The following is a 22,928-nucleotide window of genomic DNA, read 5'->3' on the forward strand; positions in this document are numbered from 1 at the left end:
GAAAAAACAAATACTGTGGTGGAAGTATTATACATTTGTATGGGGCACGATTGAATTCATGGCTGTATTCTATATCTATGCCAATCTATACAAACTGAAATCCAATGCAAAGACCCAATAGTGCGTGGTGCTTATATGGGCATCGAAGACTTCCCAAGAGGACATCCCCCAAACATCTCCTCCAGGACGCACACATAAAGGATGATGTAAGTGGCCACATGCAAATGAAGCTGTCTGTGGGGCCATTTCCCGGCTTTAGATGTCTGGAAAGAGCTTATACCATCTATCCCTGGAGACCAGCGAAAAGTTCAGCCGCTTCAGTCAATTGTTGTTTTACCATTCACATATTGATCAGCCTTCATACATCCAGCATTCATAAATGGTTATTGGCAAATGGCGTTTTTACTCTTTACTTACATACGACCACTTGATTGGTAGAACAGCAACTGGACTCTATGCACATACATGAGATACTTTCAAAGGAGTGCATTTATGGACACCCAGGCTGACGCTATGATCCACCTCACATGCAGTGAATGAACAGGTGAATTAATGAATATATATTTATTGGATTAAAATCAATCAATTACAAATAAAAATTAGAATTTACATCGATTTCTTGTAAACTTATCATATTAAAATCCGAGGCCTTGAGTCATGGTACTTGACCTCAGTTCGATGGGTAAGTGAGGCACCTGGTTCAGGTGCAAGTTTTTGCTGCTGAGACAAGCCTCAACGCTGCTGAGGCAAGCCTCAGATAAGTTAAGTTGAGATAATTTACCAATTTACTGATGAAACAATTTGTCTGAAGCAAGAAGCAACACCTTGTTGCTTCGTTTACAGTGCTTATCATATTCTCATTGAAGGATTGACTCAAGACTTCCTCCTCAAATCTAGTAGGTTCGGGCAGAAACACAGTATATTTTTCATAGGTTCTGATCTGTAGCTGTATAGGATGCAGCCATTTTGTGGATGCAAGCCTATTGTCCAAGAGCCCTTAAATTCGGTGTTGGGGATGTACAAGAGACAACACTGCATGTATATGATTTTTTGGGCGGCCTCCAGATCTTATTTTAGATAAGGTTGTTTTGTTGTGCAGAAAGTGTTTAAAACTAGGTTGGTGTGCTTGTGTTTAATAATCCATTTTGGTTCGCTTTAATGACCAAGCTTAGATGTTTTTTTCGGCTGACTCTTTGGAGGTTGAATTGGTTGGTCAAAGAAGACAAGTTGTGCTCTCCCAAACAGATTAAAGATGGCTTGTTTAGGATCGCCATTAGATAACTCTTGGAGGATCAACTTTTTTAATGAGTAGTTTTTAATGTGTTGTCATGTGGGACCAGCATAGGCATGCAATTTTTAAGAGGGATGCCAGGTGTAAACTGCTTGTAGATTTTAAGTTCAGTTCAAAATGAAGAATTGCGTAAGGAGTGGAAACATTTAAGTTGAGTAGGAACCTGACATTTTGCATGTAAATAATGTTAAGATTGTTGATCTGTTTAGCTGGAAATGCCACTGAGGTGTAGAGATTGAGTGGGAGAAGTTTGTGATTCAAGGTCAAAAGCGAAGGCGTGATTGCTCATCCGCCATAGATGGTAGAGAAACATTTAACTCCTTTGGTATCTCCGGAAGCTTTGTTTTTTAATTTGTCAAAATGTCTGACCAGGTTAGTTTGGAGTCAATTGTGACACCTAAGTAATGGTAGTTACGAGCAACATGTATAGTGTGTTTGTCAATTTGCCAAACTAGGTGCTTCTTCTTTTTTCCAAATGCCAGGAATTTTGGGTTTGAGGTATCGAAGATCATTGGTGAGATTGAATTGGTTTGGGTTTAATATTCAGGTTTGAAGGCCCAAAGGTGTTGAGGAAAAGATCACCAGATCTTTAGTGTAAGCAAGATAAGAGATAGGTTGGCTGCCCAATTTAGATAGTAGACTGTCCGAGGAACTGAGGTAGATGGACAGGTCAAATATGTGTAGATAAAACAATAGTGGTGCAAAATCCAGCTCTGTTTTATGCCACTTCTTATATGAAATTTCGGAGAGACTTCTATTTTGCTGGACAGAATGACCCTTTTCCAAGTGTCCGTGTGTAGCAAGATAGTGGTTAAGTGCACTAGTGATCCAGTCTGAGACTTTGTTGGTCAGCTTCTTCCAGAGTAAATTACAGTTTACATTATCAAAGGCCCAGCGGTAATCAATAAAGCAGTTGTGCAGGGCCTTGTTTTTCTTGATTGCTTTGTTTACTGGTAGGGTTAGCGCTAAGATGTTATCTGTTGTAGAGGATCCAGTGCAAACAACTGTTTGATTCCCTGGCAGCAGATTACCATTGCTCACCCATTCACATAGTTAGGTCAGTAAGAATTTGACAAACAGCTTGTCTTCAGCGTAGAGAAATGCAATGGGCTGGAAATTGCTTGGGTCAGTCATATGGCTTTTTTCATTGATAGGATGTATTAACAATCCCTTCTATCAAGCGGGTAAATAAAATCTGTTTAAATACACCAAAGAGATAAGTGCCCCATAATGCTGGGTTTTCTTTAATCAGTGCAATTGGCAAGCCATTTGGGCAGTGCTCATATTGTGACTAGGTGAGGTGCTGCTGGTAAGGCTGAAGCCCACGCACAGACTTGCACCGATGGGAGCAGCATTTATGGCACTCTTGAGTGCCACGTTCTACACAGTCTGCACACTTACCATGTAATGCATCACTGCCTCACAGATTCTGTGGATGCTGGTGGGAGTGGCGCTAAATGAGGCGTTTCCAGGGGACTTACACACACAGCTCCAGACATCACCACAGCAAAACACACATGGTCTGAATCTGACAAAGGAAGGAAGCAATATGTGCTAGGTTCTTATGCGGCTTATCTGTGAATGGCCTAGATGTAAAGGGCCTAGATGGCAACGGTCTCTGTTTGTGATAGCTCGCACAACAGATAAAGACTGTCCCTGGAACAGAAGAGTAACCTGATGCCCCCATGCTTCATTCCCGTTTCTCTACCTTTGCGCCACACACCAGGCATCAAATGTATTTGCAGATCTTTCAAAGTAGTCTTTGCTGATGCACGCTGTCAGTGAGACAGCACAGGCCTACCTTTTTGCTATGGAACTCCTGTACATGGGAAGCTGCCTCACTTTTTTACCACACATTAGTACATCATAATAAATGTTTAAAAACCAAATATATTTTATAGCCATAGCTATATGCATTGCAGCCTACTAAGGCTAGATTTGACAAATTTCAGATGTTTCTCTTTTGAAAGAAATTGCCCAAATAAGAAAAATAACATATAACAAGCAATTGCTATGCAATAGGTCTCGCATTTTAGGAGTTGGAGCCGCTGAGATAGTAAAGGGGAATGTTTTCTATGTATGTTTTTTTGTTTGCAGTGGAGTGACTATATAAATAAAAAAGTGCAAACTATACCATAATATAAGTTTTTATAGCAACTGTACAATAAAGCTTTGGCTATTTAGAGGCACTATGCCTGTGAGTCAATTGCTGAGATAGCATGTGTTATCAGGGTCAAGACAGGCATAAAACGACATATATCACTAGTACTCACATATAAAACAACCACTGCCAAGGCACCCAATGTCCTGATAGTGCAATAACCAACACAATATGAATCCAAGAGGGCAGCAATTGCTTAGGTCATGTAGTGCCTCAGATTATGAAACAAACCGGTACATTAATCACATTGGCACCCATAAGCCATCCCAGATGCAACAGCACAGAAGTTGCCATAAACGATTATCAGGCACTAGGGTATCTGTACGCCTGCTGAGTTGCATACAGTAGAAGTTTTTGCCTTGCAGAGTAGTTAGTTCCAGGGCCTACAGTGCGGAGCGCAGGAGGCACAGTGCCCGTGTTAGACTCTTTACTGCAGTGCCCTAGGGTGTAGCTCTGGTACCGCCAAGTGTTGTAGGGCAGCTAAAAGAGAATCTTTCAAAAGGTGAAAGAGGGGCCTCCTTAATACGCAGGCACTCTACGCCCGATGCTATAGCCCGGCACCCACTTACATCATTATTATTTTTCCAAAATCTTCCAAAAAGCCGCCCCCCACCCAGCGCCCCGCCAGGGCACAGTGCCCGCCCAACCCAACACGCACAGGCTTCATATTGTAATGAGATGGACACAGCAGTAAGAAAACTTCAACAGCAACAAATGTTAAAGGGCACTGCATGCTAGTTCCCATAGCGGCCCTATGATGATAGAAATACAAACGCGAAAGCAGCAGCCGGGGAAGCAGCCTCCATGATGATATAAATATGAAAGCGGCGGAACGTGAAGCGGCCGCCATGATGACAAAAATATGAACATGAAAGCGGCGGCCAGAGGAACTTTACCCGTTTGAAGCTGCTTCCTGTGCGTTGTTCCTTAGGGCATCCCCCAACATCCTGAGGCAGTGTTCTCATAGCTGTAAACAGTAGTCAGCATGCCGGCAATGTAAGTGAGGGGGGGCAATACGAGGCCCTGGTAACAGTGGAGGCCGTAGAGTGGGCCTCATCAATCGGCTCCTCCGCCAGTGCTACTTCCTTGACAGCATCGGTCGTTGTCTCGTCTCGTCGCTGTGTCCCCGGATCCACGCCGCATCGGTCGTCTCTCGTCGCTGTGCTCCTGGATCAACGGTGAGTATTGCTGCACCCACTCTGCCCTGTCCCTGGGCAGTACCAGGTCGACGGGGCCCTGTGGCTCGGATGGCCATGGGCGGAGGGGGCGCAAGATTAAGGCTTGGGTGGCGACTTTGAATAAGCGGTTGCCGCGGTCCGTCGGCGGCGCTGTCGAAGGGCGGCTAGCAGCAGTGTAGCAGGGAACTTACCCCGAATAGTGGGGCCCCTGCTGGTGCGCAAAAGTGTTGCGTGATCAATGCCCGCACCCTCCCAGTTAAATGGGTAACCTCCTCGATGGGGCTGGCCTTGAAGCGGTTTCCCATCCGGCGATCCCGGGCTAATCATTCCCCCCGCGCCTCGAGCTAGGGTCGGGGGGGGGGGGTTCGCGAGCACAGGCTAATCATTCCCCCTGCCCGTGCCTCGAGTGAGGGTTCGGGGGGGGAGTTTCGAGGCAGCGTTTCCCGCACTCGCTAAATGGTCCCTACTCGCCCCGATAAGGGGGAGGTCCTTCGGCTGCGCTGCCCGCGCTCATTTAAAGCGCTAGAAATCTCCCTGTGCCGAAAGGTGTAAGGGAATACGGTGATATGTAAAGCGCTCCAATACCTTCCGGACGAGTACACACTATATCAATTCTGTGTCCGTCAGCTAGACTGCCGAATTTGGGCTAGAGAACGGAGTTCGTCCCTCGGGGTAGCGTCCACATCCTTTCCCGTGCCTGAATGTGGAACATAACCGGCGCTCGTGTGAAGCGCTACTAATCTCCCAATGCTGAGACGTATAATGTAAAAACGGTGCTATGTGGCGCGCTCCAACACCTTCTGGTCGAGATTCACGCTATGTCACTGCTTTGTCCGTCGGCTAGTCCGCCGACTTTTGTGTGGGGGAATAGTGCCAATATCGGCAACCGTTATCATAGCATACATCAGTACATAATCATAATAAAACACATGACACTGAATGTAAGTGGAGAAATATTGCTGCAGGTTTATTAGCATAATAAATATGCAAACACGGTGGGTTATCTTACGGGCGATCCCAGGGCAGGCCAGCCCCATGCCGCCTGCCCGTCTGATAAGCCTAGAGTCACCATGGCAACGCCAATTGGTGACCACCAAATGTTGGGAGGGTCCACCCCTCCCATCCGTGGACCTCCAGTCCACATGCTTCACCACGCCCCCCCGTGATGGGTGGGCGGAGCATACATGGCAGCCCCCGGTTGCTCAGACCCACAACCGCCTGTCGGTTAGCGGGGCGCCGTAGGTCTTCCAGTGGACACGCTAAAAGATCCCTGGGTATCCTGGCTTAGCACCACACGGTGCTGCTGCATGCTATACCCCTTGGTATGTGCAGACCCTGGATCGCCCTGTAACTCCTCCTGCAACACAAAAGTGAAAGTTGTTAGAAAAACCTTCCCCCCCCTTCTTGTCCCTCCTGATGCCGGGTAAGCGGATGGGCGGGCAAGGCAAACGAGCGGACAAGAGGGCGAGGAGGGGGCGGGGACCGAATATGTACCCCCCCCTTGGCTCCTCCCCGCCGGAAGCAGCTACCTGACTGGGGTCTCCCTAGGTCAAGCCCAGGGACACGACCTCCCACCCCTGTGCCTTCCTGTGGCACTAAGGCGGCCGCCCTCAAGGGGGCGGGCCGCTGCGCAACCCCCACCCCGGGCAGCCTTACATAGTGCCAATATCGGCAACCGTTATCATAGCATACATCAGTACATAATCATAATAAAACACATGACACTGAATGTAAGTGGAGAAATATTGCTGCAGGTTTATTAGCATAATAAATATGCAAACACGGTGGGTTATCTTACGGGCGATCCCAGGGCAGGCCAGCCCCATGCCGCCTGCCCGTCTGATAAGCCTAGAGTCACCATGGCAACGCCAATTGGTGACCACCAAATGTTGGGAGGGTCCACCCCTCCCATCCGTGGACCTCCAGTCCACATGCTTCACCACGCCCCCCCGTGATGGGTGGGCGGAGCATACATGGCAGCCCCCGGTTGCTCAGACCCACAACCGCCTGTCGGTTAGCGGGGCGCCGTAGGTCTTCCAGTGGACACGCTAAAAGATCCCTGGGTATCCTGGCTTAGCACCACACGGTGCTGCTGCATGCTATACCCCTTGGTATGTGCAGACCCTGGATCGCCCTGTAACTCCTCCACAGCCTTGGGAGTGGCCACCGTCACTACCAGGGCCCCCCACCAAGGTAGACCTATTTCCTTACAACCTGCTGCAGCCAAAGCTTCCCCTAGGCCCAGTAGGTCCAGTCTATTCGCAACCCGCAGCTGCCAAGGCTTCACCAAGGTCAAGTAAAATTAAATTCATGCCTAGCGTGGAGAGGTGCACCCCATCACCCTCCAGACACCCTGTTGATTTGGCGTGTAAAAGGCCATGCCTGATGAAGCCAAAGCCTCTTAGCTCAGTGAACTTGCACATGGCGCTATTAACTTTTCTCCTTGACACCTCAATGGCTGCTCCTGAGCGGGCTCCTTGCCAAGGTAGCCTATTACTAACAGCCTGCTGCAGCCAAAGCTTCCCCTAGGTCCAGTAGGAAAAGAACCGTGCCTAAACTAGGGAGGTGCACCCCATCTCCCTCCCGGCACCCTGTGGACTTGGCGTGTATAAGACCATGCCTGATGAAGCCAAGACCTCTTTGCTCTGCGCAACTGCGCATGGCTCCTGGTAGGCCATCATACCTACAGCATACTGATACCGGGCTTCTCCCAGGTCCAGTCAAAACAAGTCTACGCCCAACCGGGCCGGCGGCCAGCGTGCACCATCAGGACAGGTTCCCCCAACCTTTCTAAACTCCTCCGTGGATTTGACTGAAATGACCTTAAACCTAAATAGGCGATGGTCCAAAGTTGCCTTTGCATGGCTAAATAACAATCCCTTTGCCAAGACACTCCTGCCTGGCAGTGCCCAGCCTGCCTTCCTTCCTCTTTCACTCCGTTGGAGTATGCCCATCGTATTCCATCAGTCACCACCAAATGTAAAGCCTTGCCCTCCCAAAATTCTGCTAGTATACCAGGGAGAGACAGGTCAGAGTGACCACAGAGGAGAACAACGTGTAAAATGCTTCTCTATTTGAATACTGGAAAAGCCAATTGGTCTCCAACAGATTTATAGCTTAAAGTGTTCCCCCGGTGCTTCCCTTAATCATATGGACCATAGGCCCCTGTTGGAAGGCCACTTCCACAACCTGCATAGCTGCCAGCCAGTGCTGTAGGGCGGGCGAAGTTACCCGGTACTGATGCTCGCAAAGGTACCTGTTTCGCCAAACTCAAGGGCGTGCTACTCAGTGAGCAACCAGACTCTGCCCTAGTACCCAGAGGTCAAACCCAAGCCCCTCCAAGTTCTGCTGCTTCACCTGCCTGTTAACACGAATCCCAGGGCAGACCACCGGCCTATAACCCATGCTTGGCCATGCCTGAGCTAAAATACCTCTGAACAGCCTGACAACAGGCTAACCACCAGCATTGCGTTCTGAATGTTTCTGACACTGCCAAGAAACATGCGCATAACTAAAGCAACTAGCACCATGCCATAAAAGTAACAGTTCAGCCTTCTATGAAACAAACGTGCCCTTGTGGCGATCAGAGTAGTGCTCCCTCCAAGCCAGCAGCCCTAACAGGCAACCCGCACCCTCTTGGCACTGGCACACCCCCGCCACAGCTGCCCTCGAGTGCCTGGTCGTGTGAGGCCATAACCTATGTTTCATCACTGCGTCATACCGGGGTATGATGACCCATCTAACTCTACTGCTGATTGCCCATTGCACCATCGCAAGTATGCCTTTGCCTGCTCAGAGTCTGGCTGTAAAGTTGGAAGACATTGACCCCCCAGCCCAGGGCGAAGATGGCAGCATTACAGTATCTGGTGCTATAGACGGTCCCCGTACCCTGATGGGACAGAATGCAATTCCCTTGCTCCTGTTGAGCACGAAACCAAAACCAATTGCTCACCCTGGTTTAATACCTTCCTGCTGCTAATCATTTCCTAGCTGAATGTTGACAAATCCATGTTCTGTAATGGCACTACTTCGCCGCCTGCACCATTCTGCCAGTGCCGAAAAGACCTTTGTCATGCTGCCTGGCCTCATCAATCATGCCCTGTTCTAGCAGCGCCCGCTTCAGCCGAGGAGCAAACAACTCGCCGGTACCCCCAAACTGGCCCTGATGCGAGACAAACCGGGCCAAGGCACAGCAGTGCGGTACTAACTAATAGCAGGTCTAACAGCGTCAACAGGCGTCCTCAGCTTACAATAGGCGTGGTGGAGTGAGGGTATCCAGTGAGAATCAAGATGACAACTTCCCATCTGACCGACCGTGGTGGGAACCACTCCTGCATATTCTAGTACACATGGTCCCAGTTCACATGTCACTGCCTGATGTACGTGCCCTAGGTACATGGTCCCCTTGCATGGCGGCCTGCCATTGAGACCCACACCAGTCCCCGATCAGTACCACTATCTGCCTACGCTACAATCTTGCCTGGCCTTCCTTCATGCCCAGCTGTACCACGCGATGATTGCTCTCCTCCGTCACTTGACCTGACCACACCTAGAAATACAAACACAGCGAGAGGAGGCAGCCTGTGACCTGCCCCAAAACCACCATCCCGCATCAAACCGACCCGATGAAAAGACAAGCGCCTAATGCTCTACACCCCTGGAAGACCCAGGAAATAACCCACCGATCAACAATCGAGTAAATAACAACGGACATCCTTTCAGCATCTGAAGGCCTAGCCCCTCCGAAGTAACCTGGGAGCCCAACGCCAGGCCTCAGCACCTGTGGCGTGAGTGATCTTTGCCCACTACCGTGTGAGCCAGGGCCCCCGTTTTTTTTTTTTTTTTTTTTTTTTTTCTTCTTTTTCCTCCTTTTTTTTTTTTTTTTTATGACTGAAGCACACGAAAACAACCCTAGCTGTTCCTTGCCGCTAGGTCTTCCTACCCTCAGGAGACCAAGAACGACCAGGAAACAATAACACTCACTCAACACTAGGCGTTCCAAGTCCACTCGGCCTAATTTGCCAGCCGGTGAGCGTTCCAGATTCTTTAGCTTGACCCCTCCTATGAGCTCCCTGTTGTAAGTGGCGAGCCGGACCTGCCAGTACTATCTACCCTTCAACTCATTGCCGCATGGCGGCACTACCCATTGCAACCCTTGTCAACCAGCTGGCAATGTGGGTTAACCTCCCATTAGGGTGGCGGCAGAGCATCTAGCATGTGTCCTAGATGCCCAATCTATGTGACGTTGTGCCGGGGTAGTGGAAACCTTACACTGATAACTGTGCATCGCACCCTCAGACAATCGTAAAATTACTTGCTATTTAATAAAGCTGTGAATTGCAATGTGTAACTGTTACTACTTTTATCACACTCCAGGAGTGAGAGGCAGAGCTAGCTACTGATGCACTGCCCATTATACATGGGGTTAACAGCAGGCACATCCCCTGGTGGGCTATCTTGTTTGGAAAGGATCCTTGAGCTGAGGATTACACCGCGATCTCCCTGCCAAGTGCAAGTACACCTAAGAAATGTGCCAGTTTCATACCTGAGACCTGTAAATAAATCCCCGTAGACCGGCTACCTAACATGACCATAATGCGTGCTACCGCCTCAGAGTTTGCCTGCAAAATAACTGCTGTGATTCCAGGCTGATATGAAAAACTCATGCATGAGGCAAGAAGTATTGATGGAAGGATCGTGATGTGGCCAAAATTGCAGTCACTGCACCCCCAGTGGGTTGACCCCTACCCCGCCCATCCTACTTACTTGCTGAGTCCTATCCCAAGTACCTTACCTGCTGACCTACAGTGGCCCTTGGTGCTGAACAAACTATGCCCCGGTATGCTTAGTATCCCCCGGAGTTGCTAGCCTCCCACAGGAAGAGGTGGAACTGGGCCTGCCTGTATCTAGGAGTACTGGAGGATGTATGTAATTTGCCCTCCTTGGGATAAAACCTGCCCTTACCTACACATGCATAGATTCGTGTGCTGAACTACAGCAAGGAGCATGCCCAAGTAACTTGCCCTTCTATGAGACCTGGGCAGGAGAGGACCTGCGACATACCCCACTATGGTTGACCTACGCAGATCCCAGCTGTGCCCACACACAAGGGAGATTAAGCGATTTGCCCAGAATCACAGGATGTTTTAGCGTCATTGCCGAGACGCCCACCCAGTTCCCCATGTCCAAGGCCCAGCGCCCTAGCCGACAGGGTAACTCATCTCCCCAGCTCTCCATCTTGGCAGCCCGATCTGTACTCCTGTGACGCTGAACATACCAAAGCTAATAGTACTGGCTTGGCCATGCCTCTTTGTTGCATAAGATCAATGAGTCATAATTGCGGCAAGCAGGCATATCATTTGGAAAATGCCTCGGTTCAGGCATGGTGAGGCAGGGTCACCAAACACTACGACAAAATACATTTAAAACATACAAATGTCTGTGTATGTGAGCGCAAAGGCGATGACACGATAAACCTGATTTCCCGGAACCTGACATACTGCGCACATATCCTCGCATCTCTATATATACAAAGCGAGGAGCACTACTTACACCAAGCCCATCTATTGGCTGCTCAGTGCTTATGATTGCATATAGTGAAATAAGTACCCCTCCTAGCTCGATTGCAAGGCCCACCGAGAGCTATTCTCCCCTCATGTCAGCCTGCCTGCGAATACGACAGCTGGGCTGTCCCTCCACACCAGTAAAACGCCAATTCTCCATGAAAGACACCAACAGAGCCAGGTGCGCCCTGCGCCAGCTTCAAGTATGGAATAAAAGTAAAAACAACTGGTCTGCAGGGCTCCCTAACTAGCTGAGGCAATGACTAGGGAGTGAGGATGCATGCCTACCGGGATTGACTTCTCCACAGGATGTAATGCAGCAGAAAAACACCAACACGTAGTCAGGCCAGGCCCAGCCTGCAACTCCCAAAATCATATATGTCACCCAAGGAATGTGATATGTCACAAAAGCATATCTCAGAGCAATCACCACCTCTCATTGTGTAAAACTACTTAAACACAATATAGCGCGTCTCCACCTTCAGGGACGGGAGTGTAAGCGACATGCACGCAATCCAATTGTGCGTACGCGACCCCGAGGCTCAAAAACATGGTGCCATTGCCAGCCTGGGGCCTCATACATGCGAAACATGCGCCCACTGAGCAGTACTGTTCTTTTTAGCCACGGCTGCCGGATGGAAAGCTGGGGGCCGCACAATGGATTAAAGCCCGTAACCTGCAGATGCCACAGCATAGCCCACGTGCCCCCCGTGCGCATGCATACCTCTCCGTGTCGCCACTACTGAGGAGATAAAAATTATAGTGCGACTCTACCTGCCGGAAAAGGAGCGCTTACACGAGCACCGTGTTTCCATTGCACATTCAGGCACGGGAGATACAGTGACTTGGCCCGAGTCACCGGATGTGGCACGACCCCGAGGCTCGACCCATATATTTCAAGCCCCAAGGTCGGCAGTCTAGCAAGCGGACCACCTCCTACCCCCAATACTCCCCGGCTGCGACCCGATCTGAGGCCCGAACCCTGGTTACCCGCACAGAAAAAGGGCAATATCACGTAGGCGCACGAAGCTACCCGAAGGTATAGAAGCGCACGGCCTTGCCCCATGGTGCATCACACCTTCCATCCCGGAAGAAGTGGTTTGTCCCGGGGGAGTTGAAGGGATATACATACCCGTATTCACACACCAACTCTGGTTACCGCACCTCGTCGCAGCGTAGCCGGAGGGCCACCTACTCTCCCAGACAAATAAGTAACATATGAGGGTTAGATTCCTATTGCTGACGACAAACCCCGGGGATCGAACCCCGCTCGTCTATTCACCCTGATTGTATTGACGTGCTACACTAATCCCACTCACTGGTAGGCGACCCCGAGAGGGGGTGCCACAGATCGCTGCGCCGCGCCCTCCCCCAGGGATACCCGTGCCGCTCCGTGCGTGGGGGGGGGGGGGGGGCTAACAGTGCCCCTGCAAGGGATCAAAGGATGTTGAGTGTTCCTGCCGAGACTCGAACCCGGTTCCGCAGCCTCGAGGTCGGCCGCTTTAGCCGTTAGGCCACATCCTCTTCAAAACCTGATTCCACAGACTCATTAGGCCGTCCTGCCCGCTAAGGCACAGCCTCTGCGTCGAGCGCTAGAAGCCATAGGCCCTGGAGAGAAATGATGCCCGCTACTGTGAGGCCACCGCGACCCCCGGGCAGCCCGAAATTGATATTATACCGCAACGCTCTCTGACTGGCACACGTTTCCAATCGGTGCGCGCTGGTTCCAGCCTTCCTTTTAACACCTAGCTGAGTCGAGAGCCTGGTTTTTACAAACGTTCCCACTCACGCGTGGCAGGAGTCCAACCCATGCCTGCGGACTCTGGGGGCACCGGCCCGAAACCACTGTGCTAATGGCATTGCTTCTGGTATACAACGCAAATAACTGCCATTAGTACCAATTATTACACAGCTGTCACTACATGCTAATACTGTTCAGGAAATGCCGTTCCGTTCGAATAGTCATGCACTTCCCGGGATCTTTCCCCTGCAGTATCCGTGGTGTTCGATGCAGTTTCGGAGAACTGGCAATGGTAATCATATCCCACTGCCTATTCATATTATGGTAGCAAGGGCCACGCCCGAACCGAAGACTGTCCGGCCTCTGCACACCGAGACAGCCTCACCGCTGTCCGCTGCGTCCCCGTCTGCTGCCTTATTAATTGAGCTCTTCTAGATTGTATCGTCCCCGTAGCAGCGCGCTAACAACCGCACCACAGCATAATTCCCGTGTTCCCAGCCCCAAAATATCAGCTATGCAGTGCAGTGCCAGCTTCTTTCGCTCTCAGTCCAACAAGTTCGAGCTGAGAGACAATAATATGAAGTCAATGAAATACGTTTTTGGGTTCTTAACAGTGGCACAATAAACCTGAATGGGATCGCCCCCAAAGCATTGCGCCACCAACGCACCACCAAGACGGATCTGCGCCACACCGAATGCCTTTAACAATGTAAGAAGCCGTGGCCACGCCCCCACCAAAAGGCGTGCGAACAGACACAATATGTATCCATGCGGTTGCCATTAATGGAGTACAAAAAACAAAAGAGAAGCTGCCAACTTGATTCCAGGGATCAAACCAACATGCACTATGAGATCAATAGCTGAAATTAGCCTCTCTTATGGTCCAGGCTCGTCGCATGACCTGCGAAAACGTGCCCCAACAGCCCCTCGCAAACAATGTGCCCCAGAACTTTTTACGGAGAACTTGTTCCCAGCTAGTCCCAGGCATATCCCCCTGCCTCCAAACTAATTCCACAACCAACACCGGTCAAACCCCCGACCGCGGCATGCCCGGACCCCATGGGATCCTTCGCACCCGACATGTGGACGACACTCCTCGCCGCCAGACCAGGGGCCCCCAGTGCGTGAGGCAGTGGGCCCGACTCACCGTCATACCGAAGAGGCCGGCCATCAACCACGCGACAGGGCAATCCCGCACGACGCATGACCACAAGGCAAACGAGCGGACAAGAGGGCGAGGAGGGGGCGGGGACCGAATATGTACCCCCCCCTTGGCTCCTCCCCGCCGGAAGCAGCTACCTGACTGGGGTCTCCCTAGGTCAAGCCCAGGGACACGACCTCCCACCCCTGTGCCTTCCTGTGGCACTAAGGCGGCCGCCCTCAAGGGGGCGGGCCGCTGCGCAACCCCCACCCCGGGCAGCCTTACAGACTGCTAACTTGGGTGCGGGAGAGAGGAGTTCGTCCCTCGGGGTAGCGTCCACATCCCTCCCCGTGCCTGAATGTGTCACGTAACCGGCACTCGTGTAAAGCACTACAAATCTCCCCGTGCCGAAATGTGTAAGGTAAATACGGTGATGGGTAAAGCGCTGCAATACCTTCCGGTCGAGTACGCGCTATATCATTTCTTTGTCCGTCGGCTAGACTGCCGACTTTTGTGCTGGAAGCCAGAGTTCGTCCCTCGGGTTCACGTCCACATCCTTCCCCGTGCCTGAATGGGTAACGCAGCCAGCACTCATGCGGGGCGCTCCACATATCCCCGTGCCCGAATGTGTAACGTAACCGGCGCTCGCGTGAAAGCGCTACTAATCTCCCCATGCCGTAATGTGTAAGGTAAATACGGTGATGTGTAAAGCGCGCCAATACCCATGCGGGCCGTTCCAAATCTCCCCGTGCCGGAATGTGTAATGTAAATACGGGGTTTATGTAATAGCGCTCCAATACCTTCCGGGCGAGTTCGCGCCATAGCATTTATGTTTCCTGATTTCTCTGGCAGCAGAAGCCACCTCGTGGCAAAAGGAATGGCAGGCCCTCCAAAGCGCTAGATGCGCGCTCGGAGATTGGGTGCAGGGGGACCCCCCCCTCACGCATAGTAGCGGGATCGATGCCCACATGCTCACGGTAATCTTTTCCGCATAGCGAAGTGTGGTCTGGCAGCAGCGCGGCCGCCCAAGGGGCACGAACGCAGGTTGGGAGCCTCATGGGTGCGTCCACATCCCGTGATCGGGGGGCAAATCACTTAATTTCCTCGTGTAGGCGTCCCTCCCACTCGGGAGACCTCGCGTCATTGAGTACCTCACAACTAATTACTGTGGCACGTCTTGCACCTGTTACCCTGCCCCCGAATGTTAATTTACAGGCGGCGCCATGTAAGGTGTTCCTAGGCAACATATTAACAATTAAGAGCGCGCCTACAGGTGGAGGTTGTAGACCCGGCAGCTGAGTAGAGGTGGGCAGGGAGGTGGGACGGAGGGGTGTGTGAGCAACGCAAATTCACCCCTCAACGCCGCAGCAGTCGCGAACGTGTCGCGGCCAAACATTGCGGGGGGATTAGGGAACCCCCCCACCTCCTGGGCATGTGTATTCATGGGCATGTGTGTTCCTTGTCTCACAATGGTTTGTTGTTACAGCACCATTCTCGCCGGATTACAGGTGGACGCGGCTAACTGAGTGACCAGCGAACGACAACGGAATGGTTTGTTGTTACAGCACCATTCTCGCCGGATTACAGGTGGACGCGGCTAACTGAGTGACCAGCGAACGACAACGGACGTCCATTGCAATTCCCATCATTTTAGGGTGTAAGTACAGGCTACTTGGGGGGGGGGGGTCGGAGTGGCATCCGCTGTCCAAGGAGCAAGGCGTCGAGTGCCTCAGGGAAGGAGCATAGCGCTAAATGTCTTTTCCCTCCCTACAGACCGGAAGCGTGCCGCATCAATTAAGATGGACAGTCAAGGATCCCCTTCGCTTTTTACAACCGGGCCCCAAGTCGAGGAGACCCAGGCAGGCACCTCAGAGGACGCTCGTATTGCCGCGTTTCTAGATCTGGCCAAGACCAAGGGGTTGGCTTGGGCCACCGAACTGTTGACAGCCAACAACCTCTCTGACTCCGGTATCGCCAGTGAAGTCCCGCCAGCCGACCGGGAGCACGGCGACGACGCTGGCCCCCAGCGGTCAAAGAGGATTCACCGCCCCACAGTTAAGGATTTTCCAGCTGAACAACCGCCGGCGAGGAGGAGCAGAGCCGCTGCTCTCCCTAGGGCCGCACTTGCCCTCCAGGCGCCCCTCCCTTTGTGCTGTGGGCCGTCTCCTACAACTCCCAGCTGCCCTAACCAGGTGGCATTTGCAACATCTGATGACCTCTGTAAGCTCTCGGACACCTTGAGAAGCTTTATGGCAGAGGTCAGAAAGGGCTTAATGCTGGTCAGGTCGCCCACGGGGGCCGGGCCTGCCGCCCCTGCCCCACCTAGCGTTGTCCCTGGGATGGGGGCATTCACACAAGTTTGGGGGGATGGGGGCAGCCAGTCCAGCGCCACCGGGTTGACTGGGGTGGGGGGACTGGCGGCTGCCGGCCTTTCTCCTACAGGTGGGCAGCCCGCTACGGCGGTGGCCCCCCCTCCGCCGTCCAACCCCGCAACGAATGTAGTGTCAGACGCAGTGGCAAGCACACTGAACCTACCGATGGGGGTCCCACCGGCGGGGCCCGTGGCGGCGACAACTCTGGCTGTGGTGCCTTAGCCGCTGGTCACCACCGCTCCACTAGTATCCGGCCGCTGCTCCTTAGCTTGGCAGGTTCCCTTGGTGGCCAAGGAGGGTATATGGCGTAGGGAGTTCATCGATATATTCACCCTTCTCATGCATGGGGCAGAGGGGGTAGATACTAGAAGGATGGGCACCAAAGAGGAGGACAGGAAGATGCGCTTTCAATCTTGGCCTGAGAAAAACATTGTCACTTGGGGCCAGGCCTTCGCCATAATGGCAGCAGTTATAATTGAGAAATTCCCTGAGGAAGGGCCTGGACTTTTCCATTACGCAAGCGTTATCACAGAGGAGGCTGCCAAGTGTGGGGGCATGAGGTGGTACCGGTACGATTGTGACTTCCGAAAGAAGAGGGCTATTTGTCCAGAACTAGAGTGGGATCAGCTGGAGGTCAGGCTATGGGTGATGCACATGGGTAAGCACACGGTAGAAGCGGCAACAAAAACGAGCACTCCAAACAGTGAGAAGAGCAAGGAGACTAAGCAGGAAGGGAGGGCGTAGAATAAGAAACCCTTTCGAGGCGGACGAGGGGGGTGGCGCAAGCCGAGCTTTAGAGCACAGTCCAACGGCACCTGCAGGCTGTTCAATGCAGGGTCATGCTCCTGGGGCAAGGCGTGCCGGTTCACCCACAATTGCAGCAAGTGCGAGGCCCCTCATGCCGCAACCTCATGCTCCAAGCACGACAGCCCGGGCCAGTCCACTTCCAGCAAGTAGCCGGTGGCGGGCACAGGCCCCGCCACCGCCCCGCCCACTTGCCCCTGCCCGCTGGCCCTTGGCAGATGTAACACGCAGCACGCCTGTCCCTGCCCCGCATGATCGAATGAAAGGCCCCTCGCCCATCAGCATAACCAACCTTCTTCCTGTCCTCCATGGATACCACAACAGAAGAGAGGGGACCCTCATTGCAGAAGCCTTTGTAGAAGGTTTCCGCATCCCATACCAGGGCCCCCTCGTGAGCAGGGATGCGGAGAACCTCAAATCTGCTAGGGACCACCCGGAGATAGTTCAGTCCAAGATAGCAAAGGAGGTTGCCTTGGGCAGGGTGGCGGGCCCGTTTGCCAGCCCCCCTGCCCCATTTTGTAATCTCCCCACTGGGGGTGGTGTCGAAAGAGGAGCCTGGAGTGTTTCGGCTGATACACAATTTGTCACACCCAGAGGGGGAGTCAGTGAACTTTTGGCTGGATGAGGGGAGGTGCTCAGTGTCCTACTGCTCCCTAGACCTAGCTGTAGACATGATCAGGAGGGCAGGTAAAGGGGCTTGGTTGGCTAAGTCTGACATAGAGTCGGCATTCAGACTGCTGCCAGTACACCCAGATAGCCAACACCTTTTGGGCTTCAGGTGGGAGGACAAGGTTTTTTACGACAGGTGTATGCCCATGGGTTGCTCAGTGTCATGCGCGTACTTTGAGGCGTTCAGCTCTTTTCTCCAGTGGGCCCTAACGAGCAGGTATGGTGTAGAGGGAGTGACCCACTACCTGAACGATTTTCTGTTCATCGGGGGAGCTGACACGCAAGAGTGCGCAAGGGCACTGCAGTGTTTCCAGGATTTGGCAAGTCACTTGGGTGTGCCTCTAGCTCCGGGCAAGACTGAGGGTCCAGCACAGGTTTTGGTATTCTTGGGCATTGAGTTGGACACAGTTAATGGCGAGTCCAGACTCCCGGCGGATAAGGTACAGGCCCTGCATCAGGATATTCACAGTCTGCTTGGTAGGGACAAGGCTACGCTGGGTGAAATCCAATGCTTGTTAGGGAAACTGAACTTTGCAGTCAGGGTCATACCCATGGGGAGGGTTTTCGTCCGTAGACTAGCGAGGGCCACCGCGGGGATAAAAAAGAAGCATCACTGGGTCAAGCTTGGTTCAGGGTTGAAACAGGACCTGGCCGTATGGGACGAATTCCTTTCCCATTTCAATGGGGCAGTAATATAGAAGCAGCCATGGGTGGACAGTCAGGAGCTGTGTTTATTCACGGATGCCTCTGGTAGGGAGGGCTTCGGGGCTATCCTGGGCGAGGACTGGTGTGCTCAGGAATGGCCCAATGCCTGGCGCAAGCGCATGATCACAAAAAACATTACGGTACTCAAGCTCTTCCCCATCGTAGTTGCTCTCCACCTATGGCCCGTGGCGTTGTCGGACAGAAAGGTCCTATTCTGGTCTGACAAAATGGCGATCAACGGTCAGACTGCCAGGTGCCGGCTAGTACTATGCTTGTTGAGGGAATTGGTTAGGGCCTGCCTGCGCATCAATGTCGAGTTCAAGACCAGGCACATTGAAGGTGTGAAAAATGTGGCAGCTGATGCTCTTTCTCGTTTTCAGTGGCTCCGCTTCAGGGAGGCCTGGCCGCGGGCGAGAGCTCAGATGACCCCATTCCCGGAACACCTATGGAGGATCCTGCAGTGGGACAGCGGCTGAAAGCGATGGGAGAGAGAGCCTTGGCCCCAGGCACCAGGAAACGTTATGGTACTCACATGACAACATTTAGGGCAGTTTCCCTGGCGCTGGGTACTTCGGGGGCAACAATGGAGCTCAAAGTCAGGGCGTTTGTAGTATGGGCAAGGGAGCAGGGGAAAAGCCACTCCTGGGTCGGTAGCCATTTAGCGGCAGTGAGCCACGACACCAGGTTATCTGGTGGGGCGGACCCCACTAATTCCTTTGCCATCCGGGTTGCCATGAAAGGTTGGGCCAGGGATGAACCCAGGGTGCCGGACAACCGAGCACCCATTGACTTTGACATCCTGAAAGGCATGCTGGGTGCTCTCGATGCTGTCACCTATTCATCGTACGAGGCCACGCTGTTCTCTGTTGCCTTTTGCCTAGCATTTTTCGGCGCATTCCGCATTAGCGAGCTAGTGGCCAGGTCTAAGCATGACAGCTCAGAGGATGCCCTAGCTATTTCAGATGTGTCCGTCACTGACTCCCTGTCCATCCACCTAAGGAAGTCTAAGACTTATTAGGCAGGGTGGGGGATTGATGTGGTTCTCCAGCCCCTCGGCGACCCTAGGTTTTGCCCAGTACATTGGGTAAAGGTGTTTCTGGGGTGCTGCCCCCCCACCCTGGGATACTTACTGTTACACAGGGACCAAGCCCTGGTGACCAGATACCAATTTGAGCGCATGATCAGGGCCAGCTTGTCCAGAGCGGGGCTGGACCAGCCTGAGAACAGGTATTCCAGCCACTCTTTTAGGATTGGCGCGGCCACAGCGGCCCACCTAGCTGGTTTAGCGCCCGCCAAGGTGAAAAAAGTTGGGCGTTGGGAATCTGATTGTTACAAACGATATGTTCACCCTTGATGTTGGTTTGCAGTGATTTGTAGTGGAATTGTATTAGAGGAATAATCTACTGTGATTAAATAACCCTGAGTGTGCACCATGTCTCCTGTTTTATTAGGGCACGTAGTGTGGGTGATCGGGCAGTCATTTGTCGCCAGGTCGGCCCAATGGGCGTCGCACCGAAATTGGATGTGGCACTTCCCACAGACACAGGTGGAGTGGATGGGTTTCCCTGGCATGAGATGGTTTGAGCTAAGGAACAAGCTGGAGCAGAGACTAATATTGCAAGGCTCCAGCCTCCCTCACACGTTGGTGATTCACTTGGGGGGCGAATGACCTCATCACCCTAGCAAGGAGACTGCTGCTGCTAGCCATGAAGAGAGACCTGGGGGAGATTTGCAAGCGCTTAGGCCAGTGCGAGGTTGTCTGGTCAGAGATTATCCCACGTAGGTCTTGGCGGGGGGCAAAATCGGTGGAGGCAGTGGAGCATTCTAGGAGGTGTATTAACGGGGCAATGCGGAAGTTTACTGCGCAGAGAGGCTTAGGTTTTATACGCCATGAGATGATTAGGGGAAGCGTGAAGGGATATTTCGACTTGGATGGGGTACACCTGTCCCAGGTAGGCATGGACCTCTTTTTATTAGATTTAAGCGAGGCTTTAGAGATGAGAGGTTGCAGGTAAGAGCAAGGTGTGGTGGGGGGCCCTGGCTGCGACGGTGAGCCGCCTCCAGGGCTGTGGCGGAGTTACAGGGCGATCTGGAAGCAGGCCGGTACAAAGGGTACCTCTGCGCGACACCATAGGGGGTGCCTGAGCCAAAACCGAGAAGCCTCAGGGGAGGGTCCCGGAAGCCGTGTCGGCGCCCCACTAGTCCTGCGGGCGGTTGTGGGCCTGAACAACCGGGGGTTTGCTAAACGACGCTCCGCCCCGAGAGGGGGGCTTGAGTAGAAGTTACCAACGGCACGTGATCATAGAAAGAATCACATGGATGGCAGCATCGGCGGGTATCGCTCCCGCGCTGCCCGGCTCATCAGGCGGGCAGGCGGCCCAGTTGGCTGCCTGCCCTTGGATCGCCCGTAAAATAACCCACCCATTACATATTCTGGATTATGTAATAAACCTGCAGCAATTTTACCCAACTCAACAGTCTGTGTGTGATTTATTTGGGTAACTATTTTGGGGGAGTGGGGACAGAGGGGTGCCCCTGGGGGTACTATGCCGCCGACCGCGGCCCCCGCAGGGGGCCACTACAGCGGTCGGTGCCCTAGTGCCACCGGGGCACCGGTCACCCATCCCCACCCACTCCCAAGGGGAGGGGGCAGGGACGCCGACCGGTGTCCCCCTCCTCGTGCTGGCCGGAAGCGACGCGCACGCGTGTCACTTCCTGGCCCCTGTGGGGAAGGGGAGGCTATTTAGCCTTCCCCCACCCTCCTGGCGACCTCTTTGTCGCCCACCAAGCCACATCCCTCCCTTCCGCTTACCCGGCGTAGGCGTTGGGTGGGGGGGTTTCTGAGCGTTGTAATGTTTCTTTTCTCGTTGCAGGCGGAGTTACAGGGCGATCTGGAAGCAGGCCGGTACAAAGGGTACCTCTGCGCGGCACCATAGGGGGTGCCTGAGCCAAAACCGAGGAGCCTCAGGGAAGGGTCCCGGAAGCCGTGTCGGCGCCCCACTAGTCCTGCGGGCGGTTGTGGGCCTGAACAACCGGGGGTTTGCTAAGCGACGCTCCGCCCCGAGAGGGGGGGCGTGAGTAGAAATTACCAACGGCACGTGATCGTAGAAAGAATCACATGGATGGCAGCATCGGCGGGTATCGCTCCCGCGCTGCCCGGCTCATCAGGCGGGCAGGCGGCCCAGTTGGCTGCCTGCCCTTGGATCGCCCGTAAAATAACCCACCCATTACATATTCTGGATTATGTAATAAACCTGCAGCAATTTTACCCAACTCAACAGTCTGTGTGTGATTTATTTGGGTAACTATTTTTGGGGGGGTGGGACAGAGGGGTGACCCTGGGGGTACTATGGCAGATGAGCTTTCTGCTTTCGCCTTGCTCTTCGGGCAGCTGACTGCAGTTCCCAAGCCGGGCTGAGTGCCATGGGCGTTGTGCTACAACATGAAGCACTGTGTAAAAGCCGGGTTGCATGCCAAGGGTGTTGTCCTTCAACATGAAACACTGTGCATATCAAATTAAGTGGGTGCTGTGCCCAAATGTGGCACCGGGAGACCCGGGCTGGATGATCAAAAAAACAATAATAATGTTGAAAGTGGGTGGCAGGACAGCAGGCAGCATGCCCATCAATGCAAGTGAGCAGGGGGTGGGGAGAGGGCAATACCGGGCCATGCTAACAGTGATTGCTGCAGTGTGAGACTCAATCAGTTCCTCCTCTGGTGCTACTTCCATACCCGGAGCTGCACAGTTACCTCTGCCGGCTTTGTTGAGGTGTAATTTTTTGAGGCGGCCCTGGTGGATGAGCTTTCTGCTTTTGCCTTGCTTTCCGGGCATTGGCTGCAGTTCCCAAGCGGGGCTGAGTGCCACAGGTGTCGTGCTACAACTTAAAGCACTGTGCACATCAAATTAAGTAGGCGCCGCACCCAAACGAGACACCATTGTTAAAAAACACATTAATAATGTTGAAAGTGGGCGCAGGGCTAGAACATCTAGTACGGCACCCCTGAATATTAAATTAAGCAGGTGCCGTGGTAGAACATGTTAATTTTTTGCGCACGGTGGCCCGTGAAGTGGCCCCAATGATGAAACCAATACAATCATGAAAGCAGCAGCCCGTGAAGCTCCTGCCATGATAAAACAAACACGAACATGAACCCGGGTGCTGTGGTAGGTGCCATAGTGATACAATATCCCCAACACCCAAAAAAGTAGTCCCTAACACAACTCCCTAATTATATAGAAGTGTCAGTAAACTGTAGTTGGTCGGTGCTGCTTCCCATAAAACGGCAGTGATGTATGGGGAGC

General features: G+C 52.8%; 1 protein-coding gene across 1 annotated transcript in view; it reads right to left on the reverse strand.

Moving 5' to 3' along the window:
* The window catches only part of PPP4R4 (protein phosphatase 4 regulatory subunit 4), a 2,085,322-nt gene that overhangs the window by 301,606 nt on the left and 1,760,788 nt on the right, over positions 1-22,928 (reverse strand). The gene's annotated exons all lie outside the window — the stretch shown is intronic.

The sequence above is a fragment of the Triturus cristatus genome, chromosome 9 (assembly GCF_964204655.1).
Source record: "Triturus cristatus chromosome 9, aTriCri1.1, whole genome shotgun sequence".
In the NCBI taxonomy this organism is placed as follows: Eukaryota; Metazoa; Chordata; class Amphibia; order Caudata; family Salamandridae; genus Triturus; species Triturus cristatus.